At 47.9% G+C, this 26,930-nt stretch overlaps 1 long non-coding RNA gene across 6 annotated transcripts in view; it reads left to right on the top strand.

Annotated features, from left to right (window-relative positions):
• The window catches only part of LOC146822579 (uncharacterized), a 64,392-nt gene that overhangs the window by 3,427 nt on the left and 34,035 nt on the right, over nt 1-26,930 (top strand). For 4 of the 6 annotated variants that reach the window (XR_014962054.1, XR_014962050.1, XR_014962051.1 and 1 more), the window contains 2 exons: nt 19,435-19,533; nt 19,663-19,743. This is a non-coding gene — a long non-coding RNA (uncharacterized LOC146822579). The remainder of the gene's footprint in view (nt 1-19,434; nt 19,534-19,662; nt 19,744-26,930) is intronic. The other 2 variants (XR_014962052.1, XR_014962053.1) reach the window with 1 other exon arrangement.

Genomic DNA, 26,930 nt, shown 5'->3' with positions numbered 1-26,930 from the left:
ACACTTTCTCCTCTTCCAGCAGCGGCACTTTCCTGATGTCCTCCATTGGGTTCGACAGCGGTTTCCGACACCACTTCACACGTATGCACCCGGCTTCCCTGGTGTAGGTAACGTGAGTACTAAGGTATCTACAGGTGGGGTTGCTCTCCAACCTTCTGTCTTTAAAGGGGTTCTTCCAGGGTCCACTGGGAAGGGTCCTAAATCTTTCAAAATCCAACAGCGACTTGCACATAGACTTGTATGGAGCACGCAGTCATGTTCCTACACTGCACAGGCTCTCCGTGGGGTCCCTATCTACTTACCTTGGGTGGTTTTGAGAGTCGCCAGCAATTCTACGTCCTCCCGACATTGTCCTGACTCGATTCGTGGTTCTTATACCACTTTCTTAATATATGGTTTGGTCCCTCCCTGGGGCCCTCTGTGTATTTTGTGCTATTTGCCTTATTTTGTGCTAAAGTATTGTTTGCATTGTGTTTATCTCCGTGTGGGAGATACTTAAACATACTAGAGTATTCTATAATAAATGCATATATTTATAAATACTTGGTGTGGTTCTTTTTCACTTACTCTATACTATAAGATTGCATTCTGGTAAAACAAGCTGCTTTACACTCCTTCTGGACTAAGCCTGAAGGCTGCTATCCACAGCTACCACTTAGAGAGCTTTCTAAGGTTGTCTAAGACCTCTTAAATCACCATAAGGGTTTTCTGGACTGGTGCAAGGTGCCCACTTACAGTCCGGTCCTAGGATGCTTGTTTCCGTTCCAGGGAGGACCTGGCTTGGCAGTTCGGGCTGGACTGTTCCCATGAGGCACAGGGTCAAGGCTGATTTGCATATGGCCAGATCTAAACTGGGGTAGCATGGTGAGCAAAAGAATGATGGATTTAACCCAGATCTCTTGACTGGGGGTGAATGTTTTGATTTGTTCTGCATTCCGTCCATCAATTGTGTGTCTTTTGCTTTCTCGCCCTAAGTGTGCCAGGTATGCCCAGACGTGGGTCCTGGGCTCACTGTGCCACTGGAATCAAGCTATCCTGGCTGAACAGGGGTGAAACCTCGAAACCGTTCCTAGGATGCTTGTTTCCGGTCCAGGGAGGACCTGGCTTGGCAGTTCGGGCTGGACTGTTCCCATGAGGCACAGGGTCAAGACTGATTTGCATATGGCCAGGTCTAAACTGGGGTAGCATAGTGAGCAAAAGAATGATGGATTTAACCCAGATCTCTTGACTGGGGGTGAATGTTTTGATTTGTTCTGCATTCCGTCCATCAATTGTGTGTCTTTCACTTACAGCAGTGGACATCATATACCAGGCCAGCTTCTCACAAGCTGCTCGAAAGAGATAGGGCCCCCTTCATCGAAGAGGTGACCATCGTATCTGCAGCCTGCCGTGTGCCATGCAAGTAAAATGGTGTGATTCAAGCCCAGCGTAAAGCAGCGATAGCAGGTATTAGGTAGTGCAGTGGGTGTTACCCTACCACCCCTGGGGGAGAAACAAAAGGATTAGAAGAAACAAGCAGCTAGCAATAAATTGTGCTTGTTGCTTGGAGTTAGAAATGGGATTTCTAGCACCAAGTCAGTCAGGGCCACCACTCTAGTCTAGTCTAACCACCACTCTAGTCAGAGCAAGGGAGTTACATGCTGAAGATAGCCCCTGCTCACCCCCTTGGTAGCTTGGCACGAGCAGTCAGGCTTATCCCAGAGGCAATGTGTAAAGCGTTTGGCCAACACACACACACAGCAGCAACACACTAGGCACACCACAAAAGAAACTCCTCACAAGCTTATATTAAAAAAAAAGCCTTTGTATTACCCAAAACACATTAGAATCATAATCACATATATACACTGTGCCAACTGGCAATAAGCAATATTCACAGGGGATTATATACAGGACAGGGTCAATCGGGCCACTGTCAGAACCTTTAGAAAGCACTAGTAGCACATTTAAAACACAACCAGTGACTACTGGTAAAATACTGTACTTAGCATTATCACCTGCAACATAAACGCATTATGTCGGCATCACATTAGGCATAGAACACATTATGCATAAATCGCAATTAGGAAGGCACCTTAGTGACACCCCTAGGTGCATTCATCACCTTCCCTTAGGGCCTTGCGCACTCCGGGCACTCACAGGTACCAAACCTGACCCCAGGCACAATGGACTTCCTCTGGGGCTCAAATGCCCTCTGTCCAAAATGTCAGGGCTCCACTGGGGTGAGGGTGCAATCCACCCTGGTCTCTCTAGAGACCCAAACAATGCCCCTGACGTTGCAGCTGTCCCTGCTCTTGCGGTGCAGCTGTGAAAATTAGCAAGCACTAGCACTAACTGTGCCTGGTGAGCCCCCTTCACTGGGACCCTTCCTGTGATGCTCATGGCCCCACAATGAGGCCAAACGAAATTAGCCCTAGCACCAACTGTGCCGTGGAAGCCCCACTCTGGGACTTCTAACTACCAAATTGTTTCCAAAAAGAAATCAGTACAAGGGAGCTCCGTCAACTGGGCTCCTCCCGGGGCACTTCTCTCTGCCCCAACTGTGCAAATTCAAGTCCCACTCACCGGGCTCTCCTTCTGGGCTCCTCCAGTCTCTCCTTCACATCGGGAGAAAGGCACCGGCATACAGGAGCCACACCTTCCTTGTACAGTCTCCGTCAGGGCTAAGGTACGCGTCGGGTCGTCCGGGGGCTTCCTTGCAGGTTCTCTGGACGCGCGCGGGGCTCTCACCAGCACGGGAGCCCTGCCTCCCTCCAGGCAGCAGGATTGCCGGACTTCCTCCGGTGGCAGTCTGTTCGCCCGAATTGGTCCATGGGCCTTGATGGAGGCCCCGCCCACAACCAGGCAGCTTGCCTGACTTCCTTTTTGGTTGCGAGTCTCTCTCCGGCTCACAAATGCGGGATGGGCTCCTGCCGGTAAGTAAACTCAAAAGCGGGGTGGGCTCCCGCTCCCGTAAGCAAAAAACAGCGGGGTAGGCTCCTGCTTGCAGGAGCACAAAACAGCGGGGTAGTCTCCCGCTTGCAAGGCCTCAATGCGGGGGAATCCCCACGCCGGGATTCCCTCTAAATAGGTCGCAGCTCAGTGCTGCGAAGCCCCAGCACTTTCTCCGTCCTGGGAGAGAGGCCAGCTCACAGGGCCCTCCAGCAGGGAGTCAGTCCCTCGTGGCGGTTCCTCCTCGGGCCCAGCAGCAGCAGTCCCCAAGTAGCAAGGGAGCACAAACACCAACATGGGGTCACAGCCCAGTACTTATACTATATTTTCCTTTGTTCTGGCCTGGTACAGGGCTGGGGGAACCACTCCCAACTGGTTCTGGGGGGTATTGGAGCAATCTGTTTACAGGTCTCTTCTTCCCTTTTGTCAGGTGGGGGCTCAGTCATCAGACACACCACAGGGGGCGGAGCCTGCATTCGCCTAGGCAGGCACAGACCTATTCAGGGTCCGGGGACTACCCCTCCCACTACTCCAAATGCAGATCTCCTATTCAGCCTAGTGCTGACTCAACCTGCCCTCCCTGGAGCCACACACACCTCACCAGCCCCTGTCACTCCAGAGCCAGACATGCAATTCAGATCAGGCAGGCAGACACATAGCACACAGAAATGCCAACTTCTAAAAGTGGCATTTCTAAAATAGTGATAATAAATCTGCGCACACCATTGCGTAGCATTTATTATTACTATTCCAAACATACCAAACTTGACCACACTGCTCCTCTCATATCAGGAATTACCACTTAAACACTTATCAGGGAATCCCCAATGCATTCCTATGAGAGGGAAGCCTCACAGCAGTGAGAAACCAAAATGGCTGGTTGTCACTACCAGGACATGTCACACACTTAAGGTACATGTCCTACCTTTCACCTACAATGCACCCGTCCATAGCGCTAGCTAGGGCCTACCTTAGGGGTGACTGACATGCAATAAAAGTGGGTCACAGACGTGGCAAACACTTTAGGTGTCACGTCACAGCGGCAGTAACACTGCGCACACAGGCCCTGCAATGGCAAAGGACTGAGACAGGTTTGAAAGGCTACTATGGTGGGTGGCACAAACAGCACTGCAAGCCAACAAGTAGCATTTAATTTACCGGCCCTGAGTATCTGAGATACCACTTTACAAGGGACTGACAGGTTGTGAGAAGTTGGCCTGGCATATGCTGTTCCTAAATGCGAAGTGGGTCGCACACCGCTCGTCATACTAGCAAATAGCCCCATAGGATTCTGGAGAATGTAGTGACAGCGGCGGGTACACCTATGCCACGAGTGTAAAGTTTAAAATGCCATCCCTGGACACGTGTTTCGAGGTAATTGCCTCTCGTCAGCAGGGAGCAGGACCGTATGCGGGGTGCGTTTAATATTTTGGCAGTCTACTTGGCACCCCACATACCTACCTGCTCCCTGCTGACGAGAGGCAATTACCTCGAAACACGTGTCCAGGGATGGCATTATAGTGACATACTCGTGGCATAGGCGTACTCACCGTTGCTACTACATTATCCAGAGTTCTATGGGGCTATTTGCTGGTATGACGAGCAGTGTGCGACCTACTTTGTTTATATATGCTGTTCCTAGTTATAGGGACACCTTGCACCAGTCCAATTCGACTCTTATTGAGGATAGGTTTAAGACAACCTTTAAATAAAGCTATCCTAGTGGTAGCTGTGGAGAGCAGCCTTCAGGCTAAGTCTTGAAGGAGTGTTAAGCTTATTGTTTTACCATAATAACCTCTTGAATAACCAAATGAAAGAGTAGCCCACACAGGTATATATATAAAATATATGTATTTATTCTAGACAGAATCCCACTGTCGCTTTATGTGACTAGTGGCAAAGTTACACTTCAAACAAGCATTTATAAACACAATAAATAGCACAGAAATCAATGGGCCGCTAGGGGGACCAAACCATATACTACAATAGTGGTATAAGAACCACGACAGTTCTACAGGCAATGCCTAGGGAATTCAGGATCGCTTGCCCCTTCAGAATCCACCCACAGTTATGAGGAAGGGAACCCACGGGAGACGCGTGCAGTGCAAAGAGCTGCTATCGGGATCTCAATGTTAGCCTATGGAGAATGTCGCGGTTTGAAATAAACAGATTAAAAATACTTCTAGCAGTAGTACAAAGTTAAAACTTTGGAGTTAAGCTTTTGAAGAGCCCACCACCTCGAGAGTACCGTAGTACCACTGTTACCTGCCCCAGGGAAGCCGGGTGCATAGCTCGATTCTGGTGTCGGGTCACGGGCTGATTTTCTATAGGAAAATAGTCAAAAGTACTGCTAGCCAAAAGCGTCGATGATGCCGTGAAGATCAAAGATGTGAAGATTGTAGAGAAGAACCTGAAAGCAGAGGGGACAGAGTCTGGGTCACGGCACAGTGACCAGGAGGCTCAAAGCAAGGAGCCCTTCGATGTCGGGTGCTTCAGGTGAGAGGTGCTGTTGCTTGGATCTGCAGCCACGGGCTCCGGGAGGCTTCAAGGAAGGCCAGCTTCCGGAGGGCGACTGTCCCACGTCGGATGAGGGTCGCTGCGGTGTTAGTGTCCGGATTGGATCCACTAAGCCTTGGCAACCGCAACCCACGAAGAATAAACAAATCAGCTACAGTGCAGACCCACAAGGTCTGGAAGAGGTCTCCTTTGGAGAGACTGTAGAGCAGGCCTGGAGCAACCAGGGGAACTCTTGTTTGTCGAGATAGACCTCCGCTAGGGCCCACAAGTCGAGAGACAAGGGACTGCGGGAGGCGGCAATTTGGCGTGCGTAAAAGGGCACCAACGGGCCACCGGAGGGGGCTAGGGCGCTGGTCTTTGGCACAATTGCTGTAGAGTGGTTGGCTCAAAAACAGACCAAAGCACAACTTCCCCACTGGTCAGGGTCGTGTGCTATGCAAGAGATGGCCGTGTCCTGGGGTATTGGGGATCTCGGCACCCACGCGGTCCACGGTGCCCAAACTCGTTGAGCACACTCACTGGCCTCTGGGATGCACTGGAAACCCACCTCAAGGGTGCTGGAAGTCGAAGTCCGTCAGAGCAGCGAGGTTCTAACTGGGACACTTGCAGTGTTTCAGGTGCCTGCCAAGCAGGGGGATAACTCCTTTATCCCAAGGGAGATTTCTTCAGTCAGCTGGGCAGCAGCTCGTCGAAGGTCGGTTCTGTGAAGTTCCAAATTAATCTAAGGCTCTGGGGCCACGTTATTCACCTTTATCCCCAAGATTAGGGGAGTGTCCAGAGTAGTGTCCACCAATGGTAGGTGAGGCGGGAAAGGGTGGCTACACCCTCTCCCCTTTGTGTGTTTCCCGCCTGGGCGAGGGGCAGGATGCCCCTGAACCGGTTCCAAGTGGGGTATGCAGAATTAGGTCTCTGCAGCTGCCTACGTGCAACTCTGAAAGGACATTTGGTGCACCCACCTTGTTCCAATCCACATTATCCTGTCTGGGGAGATGCTAGCACCTCCCTGCCACAGGAGCCCTATTGTCCAGTTGGCGAGGCTGGGGTTTTCCCCAGCAACAGCCAGCCCGGGTCGTGTAGGTGGCGGGCAGTAGCCATTTTGTGTAACTTGTGCACTTTTAAATTGGTGTCTAAATTCTACCGCTTTTCCCATATCGCCCTTCTAGCAAGGGGGAATCGTACCCTCATGCCCATGGCTGGACTGGGGGTATGATTCCTTCATGTTTGACACCAAACACGATATGGTTCTGTGTAGCCATTCTCAAGTTATCACGGTATCGCGATAGACTTATAATGCGGTTAAGAGTATATGGTATGGTTCTAGCTGTGAAGTTTTCAGACAGGAGAGATGTCTACATGCTGACTACCATCCATGATGAAAGCACTGCACCTGTGACTGTTTGGGGTCAGGTTGCTGAAGCGCGCAAACCTGTGTGTATTTTAGACTATAATAGGCACATGGGTGGAGTTGATAGAGTAGATCAGAGGTTGGAACCTTTTGCTGCTCTTTGTAAGGCTTACATTTGGTATAAGAAGTTGGCTATCCATCTTTTCCACTTGGCAACCTTTAATGCTTTTGTTGTATTCAAGGATTCTTGTCCTGAGTCAAAGATGATTTTTCTAAGTTTCAGGAGTCTGTAATAGGCAGCCTTGTTCTAGTGGATCAGGCAAGTGTTCCTAAAGTTGGAGTGGTGGAGGATGTGGCTAGATTGAAATGTCGCCACTTTCCTGATCACATTCCTTCCACACCCTCAAAAGACTTTCCCAGTAGGAGATGTAGAGTCTGTTGGCGAAGAGGTATGTGGAAGGAGACTCGTATGTACTGCCCCGAGTGTCCTTCTAACCTTGGACTGTGTGTGCCTGCTTGTTTTAGAATGTACCACACGCAAAATAATTTTTGGGAGCATCCATGAGTGGTAAAGTGAACTGCCTAGTCTCTATTGTTTTATATCTTTTGTTCAGTTTCAAGGTTGGCATTTGTGTAATGTATTTAGTTTCAGATTTTGTGTTAGTAGACTTGTATCTATTTGCAATTTGTTTGCGTTTTCTTTTTTGTATAAACAAATCCTAAATGTGATGGCGGTGTGTTTAGGCTGGCACTTGGCTGGTGGTGTGCGTGGACTGGTGCTTGGCTGGCGGTGTGTTTGGACTGGCGCTTGGCTGGCGGTGTGCCTGGACTGGTGCTTGGCTGTCGGTGTGCCTGGACTGGCACTTGGCTGGCGGTGTTCCTGGACTAGCGCTTGGCTGGCGGTGTGTGTGGGCTGGTGCTTGACTGGTGGTGTGCCTGGATTGGCGCTTGGCTGGCGGTGTGCGTGGACTGGCGCTTGGCTGGCGGTGTGCGTGGACTGGCGCTTGGCTGGCGGTGTGCGTGGACTGGCGCTTGGCTGGCGGTGTGCCTGGACTGGCGCTTGGCTGGCGGTGTGTGTGGACTGGCGATTGGCTGGCGGTGTGTGTGGACTGGCGATTGGCTGGCGGTGTGCCTGGACTGGCACTTGGCTGGCGGTGTGCGTGGACTGGCGCTTGGCTTGCGGTGTGCGTGGACTGGCGCTTGGCTGGCGATGTGTGTGCACTGGTGCTTGGCTGGCGGTGTGTATGGACTGGTGCTTGGCTGGCGGTGTGAGTGGACTTGCGCTTGGCAGGTGGTGAGAGTGGACTGGCGCTTGGCTGGCGGTGAGCGTGGACTGGCGTCGGCTGGCGGTGTGTGTGGACTTTTTCTTGGCTGGCGGTGTGGGTAGACTGGCCCCAGGCTGGTGGTGTGCGAGTAGTGACTTGCTGCTGGTCACTACACACACTGCTAGCCAAACGCCACTCTACGCAATCCGTGAGCTGGAGTGGTTGCTGTGTCAGGAATGTGGGCGTGTGAAAGTGATGGGGCCTTGAATGGCGCCGTCTGCTGGAGTGAGGGTTGTAATGTGCTGGGCCTGCGACTGGCGGTGTGAATGGTTTTATATGGGTGACACGTATGAAAGGTGTATGAATGGCCTGTAAAGAGGTTGGTGCCTTGTCGTGGCTTTACAGCTCACGAGCTGCGAGTCAGTGGTTCCGTTTTTCATCCTTTCAATTATTAACAGTGCATTTCATTTTTGTGAAATCTCAGGTTAATACAACTGTATATACTGAACCATCACTCACGCTCGTGCCAAATCCAACCAGTATGTATGTGTGCTTGAGGAATAGGTGGTTGCGCAGAAAAATGTGTCTTTTCTGTTTTTGTCAAGCAGGGTGTACCTTGTCCCTTTTTGTGAATGTTGTAATGTGTTGGTTTTGTGCCCGGTGGTGTGAATGGTCTTGTGTGTACCATGTATGAAAGGTGTGTGAATGGCCTGTAAAGTGGTTGGTGCCTTGTCGTGGCTTTACAGCTCACGAGCTGCGAGTCAGTGGTTCCGTTTTTCATCCTTCCAATTATTAACAGTGCATTTCATTTTTGTGAAATCTCAGGTTAATACAACTGTATATACTGAACCATCACTCACTCTCGTGCCAAATCCAAACAGTATGTATGTGTGCTTGAGGAATAGGTGGTTGCGCAGAAATATTTGTCTTTTCTGTTTTTGTCAAGCAGGGTGTACCTTGTCCCTTTTTGTGAATGTTGTAATGTGTTGGTTTTGTGCCCGGTGGTGTGAATGGTCTTGTTTGTATCATGTATGAAAGGTGTATGAATGGCCTGTAAAGTGGTTGGTGCCTTGTCGTGGCTTTACAGCTCACGAGCTGCGAGTCAGTGGTTCCGTTTTTTGTCCTTTCAATTATTGACAGTGCATTTAATTTTTGTGAAATCTCTTGTTGATAACATTTTGTATACTGAACAATCACTCGCCCTCGTGCCAAATCCAACCAGTATCTGTGTGTGCTCGAGGAATAGATGGCTGTGTAGTAATCTTTGTCTTTTTTGTCTCTCTGCCAAGGTGTACATTTCATCTAAGAAAAACCTACCAAATGTAGATTTTGTCGTAAACTAAACACCCATGGGAGTACATGGTGTGGTCTCTCGTGTGGATCCCAACAAGTTCTGTTACCCACAATGTCCTGCAAACCTCAAAATGTGACTCTCACATTTTCCTTGCGTTATTGTGCTCAAATTTTCACGCTGCAGAAAGTAACAACAAATTTCCATCCCCGAGCATTTCTTCAAGTATCCCAATAGAAATGTTACCTCACTTGTGTGGATGGGCCAAGTATCCGCGGCAGGGAAAGGCCCAAAACCTATTGATGCGACATCAAAATTACCTATAACAAACCAACCTCGTATTGCAAGGGGCGGTCCAATGGGTTTTTGGCCCCGGGCTCGGCGGCCATCTAGGGAAACCTAGCAAACACACACATTTCTGGAAACTAGACACCCGGGGGAGTCCAGCGAGGTATTGCTTATGTGGGTCCCCCAACAATCTCCTTCCCAGAATCCCCTGCAAACTGCAAATTTCGCTGAAAAAAATCACTTTTTTCTCAAATTTCTGTGTGGGAAAGTTCTGGAATCTGCATGGATCCACAATTTCCTCCCACCCAGCGTTCCCCCAGGTCTCCCGATAAAAATGGTACCTCACTCGCGTGGGTGGGTCAAAGACCCGCGACAAGCAAGGGCCCAAAACCTATTGAGGTGACATCAAAATTACCTATCACAAACCAACCTGGTTTTGCAAGGGGGTCCCATGGGTTTTTGGCCCGGGCCTCGGCGGCCATCTAGGAAAACCTACCAAACCCATACATTTCTGGAAACTAGACACCTGGGGGGTACAGCGAGGTATGGCTTGTGTGGGTCCCTCAACATTCTCTTACCCAGAATCCCCTGCAAACCTCAAATTTCGCTGGAAAAAATAACTTTTTCCTTAAATTTTTGTGTGGGAAAGTTATGGAATCTAAGCGGATCCACAAATTTCCTCCCACCCAGCATTCCCCCAGGTCTCCCGATAAAAATGGTACCTCACTTGTGTGGGTAGGCATAGTGGCTGCAACAGGAAATGGCCCAAATCGTACTGTGGAGACTTCAAAATTACATATAACAAAACTACCTGGTTTGGGGGGGCACCTGAGATTTTGGCCCCGGGCTCGGCGGCCATCTTGGGAGAGTACCAAACCCAAACATTTATGAAAAGTAGACACCCAGGGGAGTCCAATGAGGTATGGCTTGCGTGGATCCCCCAACGTTTTCCTACCCAGAATGCCAAGCAAACCTCAAATTTAGCTGAAAAAAAGCACATTTTCCACATATGTTTGTGTGGAATCACCCTGCCGGCATAAATGTCCTACCCCACAGCATTCTCCTTAGTGCCCTGAGTAAAACGGGACCTCACTTGTGTGGCTGTCCAATGCAGAATTGGTTACATTTTTTTTTTTTTTAAATGGAGCGCTTAGAATTTCCTAGTGCTATACCCTTATTCCCAAAGTTTTTGGCTCTTCCCAGTCACAGACCCTTGCCCCACCCACACAAGTGAGGTATCATTTTACTCTGGAGACTCAGGCAAACGCTGTGGGGTAGGACATTTGTGCTGGCATGGTGATTCCAATCAGAAATATGTGGAAAATGTTTTTTCAGCTAAATTTGAGGTTTGCATGGCATTCTGGGTAGGAAAACATTGGGGGATCCACCCAAGCCATACCTCATTGGACTCCCCCGCGTGTCTACTTTTCAGAAATGTTTGGGTTTGGTACTTTCCCAAGATGGCCGCTGAGCCCGGGGCCAAAATCTCAGGTGCCCCCCCCCCCAAACCAGGTCGTTTTGTTATAGGTAATTTTGAAGTCTCCACAGTACGATTTGGGCCATTTCCTGTAACAGCCACTATGCCTACCCACACAAGTGAGGTAACATTTTTATTGGGAGACCTGGGGGAACGCTGGGTGGGAGGAAATTTGTGGATCCACCCAGATTCCACAGCTTTCCCACACATAAATTTGAGAAAAAAGTGATTTTTTTCAGCAAAATTTGAAGTTTGGAGGGGATTCTGGGTAGGAGAATGTTGGGGGACCCACGCAAGCCGAACCTTGCTGGACTCCCCCGGGTGTCTAGTTTCAAGAAATGTGTGGCTTTCGTAGGTTTCCCTAGATGGCCGCTGAGCCCCGGGCCAAAAACTCATGGGACCTCCCTTGCAAAACCAGGTTGGTTTGTGATAGGTAATTTTGATGTCGCCTCAATAGGTTTTGGGCCCTTGCCTGTCGCGGGTCCTTGACCCACCCACGCGAGTGAGGTACCATTTTTATCGGAAGACTTTGGGGAACGCGGGGTGGGTGAAAATTTGAGGATCCATGCAGATTCCAGAACTTTCCACCACAGAAATGTGAGGAAAATGTGTTTTTTTTAATAATTATGTAGGTTTGCAAGGGATTCTGGGTAACAGAACCGGGTGAAACCCAGTCAAATCACCCCATCCTGGATTCCCCCCTGGGTGTCTAGTTTTCAAAAATGTATAGATTTGCTAGGTTTCCTTAAGTGCCGGCAGAGCTAGGGTTCAAAAACTACAGCTAGGCACTTTGCCAAAAAAGCGTGTTTTTTTACTGTGAAATTGTGGTGTGTTCATGCTGCGTTTTGCACCGTTTCCTGTTGCGGGCACTAGGTCTACCCACACAAGTGAGTTACCATTTTTATCTGAAGATTTTGGGGAACACGGGGTGGGTGGAATTTTGTGGATTCACGCAGATTCCAGAACTTTCCACCATAGAAATGTGAGGAACATGTGGTTTTTTTGACAATTTTTTAGGTTTGCAAGGGATTCTGGTTAACAGAACCTGGTGAGAGTGAGTCAAGTCACCCCATTCTGGATTTCCTTGGGTGTCTAGTTTTCAAAAATATATAGGTTTGCTAGTTTTCCCTAGGTGATGGCAGAGCTAGGGTTCAAAAACTACAGCTAGGCACTGTAGGAGAGTAGGGTCTGCTTTCTATGTTCACCCCCACTTTTTGCTTTTGCTTTACTGGTTTTCGACTTAGATGTGGCTGTGGGCCTGCTAATCAGACCCACAGCCCTGCTGTTCTCTCTCTAAATTAATACTATGTACTTTAGGTGCATAACCCATTTGGATAGGATCACCTTATTGGCCCCTGTACAGTGTACCCTAGGTACCCAGGGCATAGGTGTACCCTAGGCCTACCAGGGGCTGCAGCATGCATTATGCCACCCCTGACCTGGCCTTCCATTTTGACACAACTGGCTGATCACTCAGCTGGGGCAAGGTCGTGTAATCACCCCTTGCTTAGGTGTAGTATTCCTATACCTAACTTACATATAGACACAGGTGTACCTATCAGTCACTCCTATGGCAGGCCTTGACAATCCTGGAGGCAGAGTGCTTGGTAACATGTGAGATGGTGCTCTAGCATGAGCTGAGCCTGTCTGCAGCTTTCGGAACCTTGTCCTTATAGCTGTTCTATGATATAGCCTACCATATACTCTTAAAGTGCCTTATAATCTTAGACGGTTATGGTAACTATGGTTTGGCTTTATCGAAACATGTCGTGTAAGGTGTCTAACACGGTGGAATAATACCCCCATGCCATTTCTGGACATGAGAATATTATTCCCCCCTTCTAGAGGGAAAGACATGTTAAAATCATACTTCAACTGTTAGCCTCTGACGAAAGCCTCAGCATCACAAAATGGATGCTGCTGCCACGACACAAGTCTGACCTCCTGCAGCTGGGAGTGATCCCAGCCAGGGAGGCCTGGACAATAGGTTTCCTGCTTGGGGAGGTGCTAGCACCTCCCCAGACAGCCTTTAGTGTATTGGGGCAGGGTGGGCTGAAAGGAATGAGACATGCCTGGGGCACACAAGGTGTTCCTTGCATAGTCCAGTTCAAACCGGCGCTGGGGCACTCCAGCCCCAGCTCTGGCGCGAAACTGGACAAAGGGAAGTGGGTGTAACCACCCCCTCCCAGGTCCCACCCATAAGGCGTGACCTAGCAGGTATCCCAGCCCCCCAGATTAGTATAAGAGTGGGAGTTGGGCCTCAAGACTTTAGATTATCCTGAACCTGCAAAACTGAACAGAAACTCTGGACCTTCGACATTCGACGAAAGAAGAAGACTGAAGAATCTCCCTTGTAGCCAAGGAGTGGCTACCCTGTGCAAACAGGCACCATCAAGAGACTACCCTTTGCTTTGCCCACGTTCTACGAGGAACCGACTGCAGAGCCTGACCAGAGCCTTGACTTCCAGACTTCTCCGACCCTGATCCACATCTACAGCAGAGCTAAGATCCGTGGAGGCGACGAGCGACGTGGGACCGGCTACCTGGAAAAAGTGGCTAGTAACTTAAAGCGCAGCTTCTGAGGTACCCTCGAAGTTGTGCACCGGGGATTGAGAAGCCCCAACCCCAAGCACCATCTGCACCGAAGATCAGCCCCCCACACTCCACGAGTCCTGCGTGGGGCCCTTCAGCATTTTCCTGCTTGCCGCGTCTGTCCGGTTGCTTGCCCGCTGGCTAGTGGCCTTTGTGACGACGCACCCTGAAATCTTCTACGCTGGTTTGGCTCCTCCACACTGGCTCCCGCTTCTCTGCAAAGAAGAAGCACCCCAGACCCTCCTGGTCTGCACCAGAAGCAAGTCCTTCGTTCTTCGTGGGTTCCGCTTGCCAAGGCTTGGTGAGTCCTAGTCCAACTTCGACGCCGCCGACAGCAAGAGCCTTCGTGGGACAGCTCGCCTCCTGGTCCTGGTCGTCCTCGACGCTTCCTGGTCCTCCTGGCTGCAGCGACAAGCTTCACCTTCACCTGCAATCTTCACGACATCGCCTGGTTCCTTCCTGGTTCCACGTGGTCACTGGCTAGTGACCTTGACTCTGTCCCTTCTGCTTGCAGGTTTCCTCTCTTCTTGATCCCAGCCTTGGGATCCACCGGACACTCTTCACTGACTGCCTGTCAGCATCTTTCTTCAGGCATCCATAGGAGTCGACGACGAAAACGACGCATCTTCACCCCTATGCACCCGCAGCCTGTGGGCTAGGTAACTTGGGTACTCCGGTGCTCATCAGGATAGTGACTATCCTAGTGTCTAGTTTTCAAGTCTCAACTTCCTAGCTACTCCGGAAGTGTCCTAAATCTACCGTTTTCTAAACTGTACTATTGCTATTGACTTTTACGCATTACGCGTGAGTGTTTCTACTCTGCACACGAATCCCGTGGGCCTCCCACTTCCAAACTAACGCTAGTGTAGTGTAGCCCCAGCGATTCCCTAGGCCTAGGCCTATTCTATTTCCGTGACAGTGGTTCTTATACCACTTACTTAGTATATGGTTTGCGTGGCCCCTAGGGCCTAACTGTATTACTTACCTGTGTGACTTAATGTATGCTTAAATAAGACTGTGTTGTACTTACCTCTAATCTCATAAAGAGTGCTGAGGGTTTGACTAGAATAAATACACTTTATTTTATATATATATCTGTTGTGGTGTCCTTTCATTTGGTATTCAAGGGATTATATATGGTATCACAGCTGGCTTCACATGCCATTCAGAGTTTAGCCTAAGACTGCTCTTGTCCATGCTACCACTAGGATAGCTGGTCTATAAGGTTGACTTTACAACCAATCACCATAAGGGTATTTGGACTGATATAAGGTATACACTAGAACTAGTGACATCATACATCAGGCCAACTTCTCACAGGCACTTTGCCAAACAAGCATTTACAATGCAATGGTCTTGGCATTGTTAAAGTTAGAGCTATTGGCATTGCTCATGACATTATTTTTGTTTATGTTTTTGTTTTTAAAACATTTAAAGAAACGGCATTGTTATTTACAATGTCAATAGCTTAATCTCTCTCAAATGCGAGAGCTATTGCATTTGCACCCACACAGAACCACACACACAAAGCCACCCACACACACACACACAGCCACCAACACAGAGCCACCTACACAGAGCTATTCACATAGAGCAACCCACACACAAATAGAGCCACCCACACACAGACAGAGCCACCCACGCATAGAGCCACCTACAAAAAAAGCCACCCACACAGAGCCACACACACATACAGACACATACACACACACACATAGAGACCTCTGCAGCAAACACATTAACCCACTGAGCCGGGGTGCATACACTCAAGGGGGTGCATAAACCAAGAGGGGGTGCATACACTCACAGGGGGTGCATACACTCACATTTACAATGCAATAGGTCTCGCATTCACACGATTTTGAGCTATTGGTATTATAAATGGCAAAGCCTTTTATTTACGTGTTGGTTTTTAAAACATAAAAGGCATTGTCATTTACAATGCCACTAGGTTAACCTGTTGCAAATGCAACTTAAAGAATGGCCCCTTCCTTTCCTTTCTTCTGTAAATCTTGTATCGTAATGGTACTACTGGGAGTGAAACACATTGCCAAGTGGGGGATACGCCAGGTAGCCCCCAAGCCAGTGGTGTAAAATAAAACAATGCCTCCCTCTGCAAAAATGTGATGAGCCCCCCCCCTCTCCGATATCTCACGGATATTCCTTGGGCTTAATGGGGTCACCCTTTAAGGGATGAAGGGCCCCTGCCTCAAGCTTCGCCAGTGGATAGAGAAAGAATGAATGGTTTAACCAGAGAGAGAGGAATACTCTGGTGGCTTACCGCTAGAGATCAGAGTAGTAATTAGTCTCTAGGATGAGAAAGATGCCCTCCAGCCTACACTTGAAAACAGGGGTATAGTTTGCCGGGGAGGCATGCAATACTGTAACGCGGGTAAAAGTGTCCAAAGTCACACCATCTGCCCGCTAAAGAGCGGCTCGCAGTGGCCGGCTGGCCGGGCTGATTAGGGGAGCTGTCGGTGCCGAGCCCGTCGGGGCAGGTCCCAGCTGTGCCCCTCCGGGCTGCAGGCACCGTCGGAGGGTAATTGGCAGAACAAGAGCGCATTAAGGCAGATATAGGAGGGAGCCCCGCGCTGGCACCTTCTGTGTGTATGAGCTAAAGGCGGGGGGTTGTGTGTGTCAAATGCCTCTCAGACTACAGAACGCAGAGAATGCTACGTCCAAATCTGAAATCAGGTGTGCTTGCGTGCCTAAGTGTGTCTGTCTAAGTGTGCGTGCTTCATAGTAATAGTCTATGTGTCACTGCATCGTAGACTGTGTGCTACTTTAATCATGTAACAGTGTGAGGGTATGTACTACTGCGCTTGTGAGTCACGCTGTTTGCAAGTGGGTTTGTACCTGACAGTTACTGACCTTGCTGTTGTGTGTGACCCACTCTGTGTCTGTGCCATTGTATGCGTGTGCGTTTAACCTTGAGTGCATGTGTATGTGGAGCGTGATGTACTGTGTGTGTTCGCGATGAGCGCGATGTACTGTGTGTGTGTGTGTGTGTGTGTGTGTATACAGCGAGTTACTGTATGTGGCCTACTGCGTGTGTGCGTTTGTGAGCCACTGTGTTTGTGTGCGTGTCCCACTCTGTGCTGTGTATCTATATGTGTGTTAGTGTGCGTGCGCTGCTGTATGCATACCACTGTATGTGTGTACGGGTGCCTGAGTGTATAGACACACACACGCGAATCCTCAGTCTGTGTGCAGTGTACGTCACACGTCATCTACGGTCCTGTTCCGCTTTATTTTATTTTGATTGCAGTATAAAAACAGGTGTCACAGAAGCTGTACAAAATAAATGTATTGCGACTGCTGACCAGAGTATAAATATTTGATGTGCGCGTCTGATGCAGACAAGTGCATTTTATCTTCTGTTCTGTCTCTTTGGTGATCCAGCAGTTCAGAGACCGCTGTTGACTAGAGAGCCCGGCTGCCTCCACGGCCGGGGCACTATTCACATGGCAAAGGGCGCTATAAACAAAGCAGCAGAGCAAGGCACTGTCCAAACAAGGGCCCTCGGTCCTCATACCGGGGAGCGCGCGAGGGGTCGACGGCACCCCCTCCTACCTGCCTTGGCCTCTGGGGCGGACATACCGCTGGCTCCGGCTCACAGATCGCGCTGGTGGCTTGGTGCCACAGAGTGAACTGAAAACGCTTTTTTGGAACAGCATTTACACAATGGAAACATAGGAGCAGGCAGGATATTTCGGTCGGCCTTACCCTCCGCGGTTGCGCCCGCCTCGGTCTCGATATGCGAAGCTTCCCCGCATCTTGTTGGTGCCGGAATACAGGGTGTAGTCGAGTGACGCGGAGATGTTATTTGTGGCACAAAGCGAATCTTCTCTACAGATCCCCTTACACCCCTACGTCCTCCGTTCCGACCACGCACAAAATGGCCGACCCTTCCCATCTTAAAAAAATAAATAAAAAAACACGCCCACCAGTGTAAAAGGGACGGGCCTTAAAAAAAAAAAGAGAAAGAAGCGAAAAAACACGCCCCCGAATCCGAAAAAGACGGGGTTTGTTTCGACAGACAAAGCTCTTCTCCAATGGCTGACCAGCATTTAAGAGGCCAGCCAATGGAGAACAGGGGCGGGTTCAAGCCCCAGTACTAGAAAATATTAAATCTCGCGAGCGAGACTGCGCAAGCGCAGCCTTCGCTAGCCGAGACCTAAAAAGGGTTCTTTTTCACTGTGAAATTGTGGTGTGTCCATGTTGTGTTTAGCGCAGTTTCCTGTCGCTGGCACTAGGCCTACCCCCACAAGTGAGGCACCATTTTTCTCGGGAGACTTAGGGTAATTCAGATTTGTAAAGCAACTGTTATTACCTATTGACTTTCGATGCATTTCTGCCTTTCAAATGAAAGACTGTGTAAAAAAGAAGTCATTTTGAAAAATGACCGATAATTCTCATGCTAGTATGAGTATTTCCAATTTGGGAAATGTGCAAATATCTACTGTTTCTAAACTCTATATGTTGTTCTTATTTCAGAGATACATAGGTGTCTTTCATACCGATTTTTCCATGTATACTTTTTCCCAGAATAATTGCTATATACCCGGTACAGTATTTGGCTCTGGGTTTGTCGGGTTCTTGGTGAACCTACAAGTTCTATATATCCCCACAACCAGTAAGGTCCAGCAGATGTAACGGTATATTGCTTTCAAAGAGCTGTCATAATTAGAAGTTACACGCGAAAACGTTGACACAAAAGGCTATTTTTTTCAACTAATTTTCAAATTTTCCAATATTTAACTGTTAGTTTCTATAAAGAAACCTTGAAGGATCTACACAAATGACCACTTGCTGAATTCCGAATTGTGTCTACTTTTCTAAAATGTATACCTTTCCAGGATCCATAATTGCTTTCATACCCATGTATACCATTAACTGGATGGAGGTTGAAAGCACCAAAAATAGCAAAAATAGGTTATGTCTCAGAAAAATGCCAAAACGGTGTAAACAATTTTGGTTTTCTGACAAACGTCTGTCATTCCCTGAAAGCTGGGAAAATGGTGATTTCAGCCCCATAAACCCTTTTTTGATACCATTTGCAGGGAAAAACCCAGACGCTTTCATTTGCAGCACTTTTTTCCCATTTTTCCCCAAAAACCCAAAATGTAGCTCTATTTTGGCTAATTTCTGGGTCCCCTCCAGGGGAATCCACAAACCCTGGGTACGCTTAACCTGAATGGTTACAATTTAATGGAATTCCACTGGAGGTTTGGTCACTAACAGGCATTTATTACAAGCGTACTAGGTAGAGATGCAAACGCCTTGGCGACGTCGGTTTATACCATGACGTTACTTTAATTGAATCTGAATAGGTTTTTTTTTTTAAACGAACACTACGATAAAAATACATTGAATGATGGGCGGCACTGAGAATAAGTCACGTAAGAAATAAGAGTGTAATGCCTCTGCTACTTTTTAGATGCAATTTGTTAAAAAGAAGCATAAATAAGTATGTGTTGAACAGCGCATGAATTAATTAACAGGATTATAGAATTAATAGAGAGCAAGATTGGGTAGAATGGCTTTAATATGATAACTAAAGAGGTAGACTAGTAACTTGTAAAGGGGTGAGTGATGAGATAATTTTTTCGAAGGAATGTTCAACATAAAAATATAATTGACTTAGAGAAAAGAAGCCCTTACATGTGATTTTGATAATTATCAATACTAAATGTAACCGGTTATTGTGACTCTTCTCCAATTACAGACCCTTATCAAGAGGAACCCAATACGGAGCGAAATGTAAATTGAATAAACTGAATATATGGATTAAGACAGACAAGACCGACGCTAGAATAGATCTGAGGTGAGAATTTAATGTACATAAAGCTAAACAGAGGGGAGAAATGGCTTCCTTTAAAAGGTTAAGAGGAGATTTGGGTGAATAGGAGTCTAAACTGCCTCCATATATCCCTTCCCTGTTTTTAATTTGCAGTGACCACAATATATATGAACCACCAAGAGAAAACTGTGACCTAGTCGGAAACTAGGAAGACCCAAAGATATAGATTGAGAGGTATTATACCTAAATGATTTTTACTATGAATAAGGCGTTCCTTACAGGAGGTCATTAAGTATAGGGAGCAAGAATGATTTATTAGAACTGACAGCACCGAGTTTAACCATGTAAGATATTACCTAGCGAGTTTTGTGACATTTGTTTAGCATATATTGTGTTCTCATTCCCATATAGCCAGCTGTTTATATATTTACTGCCATGATTTCAATGCCCAGTGTTATGGTGTAACAAATCTATTCTTTTTATCGAAGGAGATATATGTTTCTTTGATGCATTACAAGGTGTGCCCTTAAATAGGATATCAAATGATAGAGAGGTAGATTGTTATGGAGCATATAGGAATGAATTGTTTTTATGGTTTACATTGCATATTTTTGGACGAGATATATTCATACGGAATTTTGTGTTTGTAACAGCCCTGAAGAAGCGCAGCTTCACAAAACACGTGTTGGCTGTTTGCTGCATTGAAAGCTGTATGCTGTACTGAAACAAAACGTTAAAAAAAGAACTAAAGAAATTTGAAAGAAACAAAGCAAGAAGAAGTTATTGTTGCTTGTGAAGTCTCAGTATAATGTTTTATATATGAGGAAAATACTATACTGGTGGGGACTAGTAACTGGGATACCTAGCGGCGGGCATTATTCCTGTGACCCAAAGTTTATGTTTATATATGATTTATTTTAAGTATAGTGCTTATACACACACACACACATACACACACACATACCTTGACAAAATACATATCTTGAAGGTAGATAGAGCATTAGAGATACATACTTGCCTTGCCGATATTTTATTAGCTGATATTTTGGCAGCAATATCCATATAGAACATTCCAAATGTCTACGATACAAATGTCTACGATATTCTGATATAAAACCCGAAGTATCATTTATCATGCGCAGGGTAAATGCGGCAGCACTGAAAAGCATAATTTTTCTCTAGAACTGTATCTGGATTGGGGATTCAAACACCTCATTTGCTTGCATTTAAACATAACTTCCAGACTCGTTTTCAGTTGTACATTAAAATGTTTTAAATAAATCGGTGAATAACGTCACATCAATAAGAGAGTACCAAACCCAAACATTTATGAAAAGTAGACACCCAGGGGAGTCCAATGAGGTATGGCTTGCGTGGATCCCCCAACGTTTTCCTACCCAGAATGCCAAGCAAACCTCAAATTTAGCTGAAAAAAACCCCACATTTTCCACATATGTTTGTGTGGAATCACCCTGTCGGCATAAATGTCCTACCCCACAGCGTTCTCCTTAGTGCCCTGAGTAAAACGGGACCTCTCTTGTGTGGCTGTCCAATGCAGAATTGGTTACATTTTTTTTTTTTTTTTAAATGGAGCGCTTAGAATTTCCTAGTGCTATACCCTTATTCCCAATGTTTTTGGCTCTTCCCAGTCACAGACCCTTGCCCCACCCACACAAGTGAGGTATCATTTTACTCTGGAGACTCAGGCAAACGCTGTGGGGTAGGACATTTGTGCTGGCATGGTGATTCCAATCAGAAATATGTGGAAAATGTTTTTTCAGCTAAATTTGAGGTTTGCATGGCATTCTGGGTAGGAAAACATTGGGGGATCCACCCAAGCCATACCTCATTGGACTCCCCCGCGTGTCTACTTTTCAGAAATGTTTGGGTTTGGTACTTTCCCAAGATGGCCGCTGAGCCCGGGGCCAAAATCTCAGGTGCCCCCCCCCCAAACCAGGTCGTTTTGTTATAGGTAATTTTGAAGTCTCCACAGTACGATTTGGGCCATTTCCTGTAACAGCCACTATGCCTACCCACACAAGTGAGGTAACATTTTTATTGGGAGACCTGGGGGAACGCTGGGTGGGAGGAAATTTGTGGATCCACCCAGATTCCACAACTTTCCCACACATAAATTTGAGAAAAAAGTGATTTTTTTCAGCAAAATTTGAAGTTTGGAGGGGATTCTGGGTAGGAGAATGTTGGGGGACCCACGCAAGCCGAACCTTGCTGGACTCCCCCGGGTGTCTAGTTTCAAGAAATGTGTGGCTTTCGTAGGTTTCCCTAGATGGCCGCTGAGCCCCGGGCCAAAAACTCATGGGACCTCCCTTGCAAAACCAGGTTGGTTTGTGATAGGTAATTTTGATGTCGCCTCAATAGGTTTTGGGCCCTTGCCTGTCGCGGGTCCTTGACCCACCCACGCGAGTGAGGTACCATTTTTATCGGAAGACTTTGGGGAACGCGGGGTGGGTGAAAATTTGAGGATCCATGCAGATTCCAGAACTTTCCACCACAGAAATGTGAGGAAAATGTGTTTTTTTTAATAATTATGTAGGTTTGCAAGGGATTCTGGGTAACAGAACCGGGTGAAACCCAGTCAAATCACCCCATCCTGGATTCCCCCCTGGGTGTCTAGTTTTCAAAAATGTATAGATTTGCTAGGTTTCCTTAAGTGCCGGCAGAGCTAGGGTTCAAAAACTACAGCTAGGCACTTTGCCAAAAAAGCGTGTTTTTTTACTGTGAAATTGTGGTGTGTTCATGCTGCGTTTTGCGCCGTTTCCTGTTGCGGGCACTAGGTCTACCCACACAAGTGAGTTACCATTTTTATCTGAAGATTTTGGGGAACACGGGGTGGGTGGAATTTTGTGGATTCACGCAGATTCCAGAACTTTCCACCATAGAAATGTGAGGAACATGTGGTTTTTTTGACAATTTTTTAGGTTTGCAAGGGATTCTGGTTAACAGAACCTGGTGAGAGTGAGTCAAGTCACCCCATTCTGGATTTCCTTGGGAGTCTAGTTTTCAAAAATGTATAGGTTTGCTAGTTTTCCCTAGGTGATGGCAGAGCTAGGGTTCAAAAACTACAGCTAGGCACTGTAGGAGAGTAGGGTCTGCTTTCTATGTTCACCCCCACTTTTTGCTTTTGCTTTACTGGTTTTCGACTTAGATGTGGCTGTGGGCCTGCTAATCAGACCCACAGCCCTGCTGTTCTCTCTCTAAATTAATACTATGTACTTTAGGTGCATAACCCATTTGGATAGGATCACCTTATTGGCCCCTGTACAGTGTACCCTAGGTACCCAGGGCATAGGTGTACCCTAGGCCTACCAGGGGCTGCAGCATGCATTATGCCACCCCTGACCTGGCCTTCCATTTTGACACAACTGGCTGATCACTCAGCTGGGGCAAGGTCGTGTAATCACCCCTTGCTTAGGTGTAGTATTCCTATACCTAACTTACATATAGACACAGGTGTACCTATCAGTCACTCCTATGGCAGGCCTTGACAATCCTGGAGGCAGAGTGCTTGGTAACATGTGAGATGGTGCTCTAGCATGAGCTGAGCCTGTCTGCAGCTTTCGGAACCTTGTCCTTATAGCTGTTCTATGATATAGCCTACCATATACTCTTAAAGTGCCTTATAATCTTAGACGGTTATGGTAACTATGGTTTGGCTTTATCGAAACATGTCGTGTAAGGTGTCTAACACGGTGGAATAATACCCCCATGCCATTTCTGGACATGAGAATATTATTCCCCCCTTCTAGAGGGAAAGACATGTTAAAATCATACTTCAACTGTTAGCCTCTGACGAAAGCCTCAGCATCACAAAATGGATGCTGCTGCCACGACACAAGTCTGACCTCCTGCAGCTGGGAGTGATCCCAGCCAGGGAGGCCTGGACAATAGGTTTCCTGCTTGGGGAGGTGCTAGCACCTCCCCAGACAGCCTTTAGTGTATTGGGGCAGGGTGGGCTGAAAGGAATGAGACCTGCCTGGGGCACACAAGGTGTTCCTTGCATAGTCCAGTTCAAACCGGCGCTGGGGCACTCCAGCCCCAGCTCTGGCGCGAAACTGGACAAAGGGAAGTGGGTGTAACCACCCCCTCCCAGGTCCCACCCATAAGGCGTGACCTAGCAGGTATCCCAGCCCCCCAGATTAGTATAAGAGTGGGAGTTGGGCCTCAAGACTTTAGATTATCCTGAACCTGCAAAACTGAACAGAAACTCTGGACCTTCGACATTCGACGAAAGAAGAAGACTGAAGAATCTCCCTTGTAGCCAAGGAGTGGCTACCCTGTGCAAACAGGCACCATCAAGAGACTACCCTTTGCTTTGCCCACGTTCTACGAGGAACCGACTGCAGAGCCTGACCAGAGCCTTGACTTCCAGACTTCTCCGACCCTGATCCACATCTACAGCAGAGCTAAGATCCGTGGAGGCGACGAGCGACGTGGGACCGGCTACCTGGAAAAAGTGGCTAGTAACTTAAAGCGCAGCTTCTGAGGTACCCTCGAAGTTGTGCACCGGGGATTGAGAAGCCCCAACCCCAAGCACCATCTGCACCGAAGATCAGCCCCCCACACTCCACGAGTCCTGCGTGGGGCCCTTCAGCATTTTCCTGCTTGCCGCGTCTGTCCGGTTGCTTGCCCGCTGGCTAGTGGCCTTTGTGACGACGCACCCTGAAATCTTCTACGCTGGTTTGGCTCCTCCACACTGGCTCCCGCTTCTCTGCAAAGAAGAAGCACCCCAGACCCTCCTGGTCTGCACCAGAAGCAAGTCCTTCGTTCTTCGTGGGTTCCGCTTGCCAAGGCTTGGTGAGTCCTAGTCCAACTTCGACGCCGCCGACAGCAAGAGCCTTCGTGGGACAGCTCGCCTCCTGGTCCTGGTCGTCCTCGACGCTTCCTGGTCCTCCTGGCTGCAGCGACAAGCTTCACCTTCACCTGCAATCTTCACGACATCGCCTGGTTCCTTCCTGGTTCCACGTGGTCACTGGCTAGTGACCTTGACTCTGTCCCTTCTGCTTGCAGGTTTCCTCTCTTCTTGATCCCAGCCTTGGGATCCACCGGACACTCTTCACTGACTGCCTGTCAGCATCTTTCTTCAGGCATCCATAGGAGTCGACGACGAAAACGACGCATCTTCACCCCTATGCACCCGCAGCCTGTGGGCTAGGTAACTTGGGTACTCCGGTGCTCATCAGGATAGTGACTATCCTAGTGTCTAGTTTTCAAGTCTCAACTTCCTAGCTACTCCGGAAGTGTCCTAAATCTACCGTTTTCTAAACTGTACTATTGCTATTGACTTTTACGCATTACGCGTGAGTGTTTCTACTCTGCACACGAATCCCGTGGGCCTCCCACTTCCAAACTAACGCTAGTGTAGTGTAGCCCCAGCGATTCCCTAGGCCTAGGCCTATTCTATTTCCGTGACAGTGGTTCTTATACCACTTACTTAGTATATGGTTTGCGTGGCCCCTAGGGCCTAACTGTATTACTTACCTGTGTGACTTAATGTATGCTTAAATAAGACTGTGTTGTACTTACCTCTAATCTCATAAAGAGTGCTGAGGGTTTGACTAGAATAAATACACTTTATTTTATATATATATCTGTTGTGGTGTCCTTTCATTTGGTATTCAAGGGATTATATATGGTATCACAGCTGGCTTCACATGCCATTCAGAGTTTAGCCTAAGACTGCTCTTGTCCATGCTACCACTAGGATAGCTGGTCTATAAGGTTGACTTTACAACCAATCACCATAAGGGTATTTGGACTGATATAAGGTATACACTAGAACTAGTGACATCATACATCAGGCCAACTTCTCACAGGCACTTTGCCAAACAAGCATTTACAATGCAATGGTCTTGGCATTGTTAAAGTTAGAGCTATTGGCATTGCTCATGACATTATTTTTGTTTATGTTTTTGTTTTTAAAACATTTAAAGAAACGGCATTGTTATTTACAATGTCAATAGCTTAATCTCTCTCAAATGCGAGAGCTATTGCATTTGCACCCACACAGAACCACACACACAAAGCCACCCACACACACACACACAGCCACCAACACAGAGCCACCTACACAGAGCTATTCACATAGAGCAACCCACACACAAATAGAGCCACCCACACACAGACAGAGCCACCCACGCATAGAGCCACCTACAAAAAAAGCCACCCACACAGAGCCACACACACATACAGACACATACACACACACACACACATAGAGACCTCTGCAGCAAACACATTAACCCACTGAGCCGGGGTGCATACACTCAAGGGGGTGCATAAACCAAGAGGGGGTGCATACACTCACAGGGGGTGCATACACTCACATTTACAATGCAATAGGTCTCGCATTCACACGATTTTGAGCTATTGGTATTATAAATGGCAAAGCCTTTTATTTACGTGTTGGTTTTTAAAACATAAAAGGCATTGTCATTTACAATGCCACTAGGTTAACCTGTTGCAAATGCAACTTAAAGAATGGCCCCTTCCTTTCCTTTCTTCTGTAAATCTTGTATCGTAATGGTACTACTGGGAGTGAAACACATTGCCAAGCGGGGGATACGCCAGGTAGCCCCCAAGCCAGTGGTGTAAAATAAAACAATGCCTCCCTCTGCAAAAATGTGATGAGCCCCCCCCCTCTCCGATATCTCACGGATATTCCTTGGGCTTAATGGGGTCACCCTTTAAGGGATGAAGGGCCCCTGCCTCAAGCTTCGCCAGTGGATAGAGAAAGAATGAATGGTTTAACCAGAGAGAGAGGAATACTCTGGTGGCTTACCGCTAGAGATCAGAGTAGTAATTAGTCTCTAGGATGAGAAAGATGCCCTCCAGCCTACACTTGAAAACAGGGGTATAGTTTGCCGGGGAGGCATGCAATACTGTAACGCGGGTAAAAGTGTCCAAAGTCACACCATCTGCCCGCTAAAGAGCGGCTCGCAGTGGCCGGCTGGCCGGGCTGATTAGGGGAGCTGTCGGTGCCGAGCCCGTCGGGGCAGGTCCCAGCTGTGCCCCTCCGGGCTGCAGGCACCGTCGGAGGGTAATTGGCAGAACAAGAGCGCATTAAGGCAGATATAGGAGGGAGCCCCGCGCTGGCACCTTCTGTGTGTATGAGCTAAAGGCGGGGGGTTGTGTGTGTCAAATGCCTCTCAGACTACAGAACGCAGAGAATGCTACGTCCAAATCTGAAATCAGGTGTGCTTGCGTGCCTAAGTGTGTCTGTCTAAGTGTGCGTGCTTCATAGTAATAGTCTATGTGTCACTGCATCGTAGACTGTGTGCTACTTTAATCATGTAACAGTGTGAGGGTATGTACTACTGCGCTTGTGAGTCACGCTGTTTGCAAGTGGGTTTGTACCTGACAGTTACTGACCTTGCTGTTGTGTGTGACCCACTCTGTGTCTG

Source organism: Triturus cristatus, chromosome 5_2 (assembly GCF_964204655.1).
Source record: "Triturus cristatus chromosome 5_2, aTriCri1.1, whole genome shotgun sequence".
Classification (NCBI taxonomy): domain Eukaryota; kingdom Metazoa; phylum Chordata; class Amphibia; order Caudata; family Salamandridae; genus Triturus; species Triturus cristatus.
This window is presented reverse-complemented; position numbering and strand designations above follow the sequence as displayed.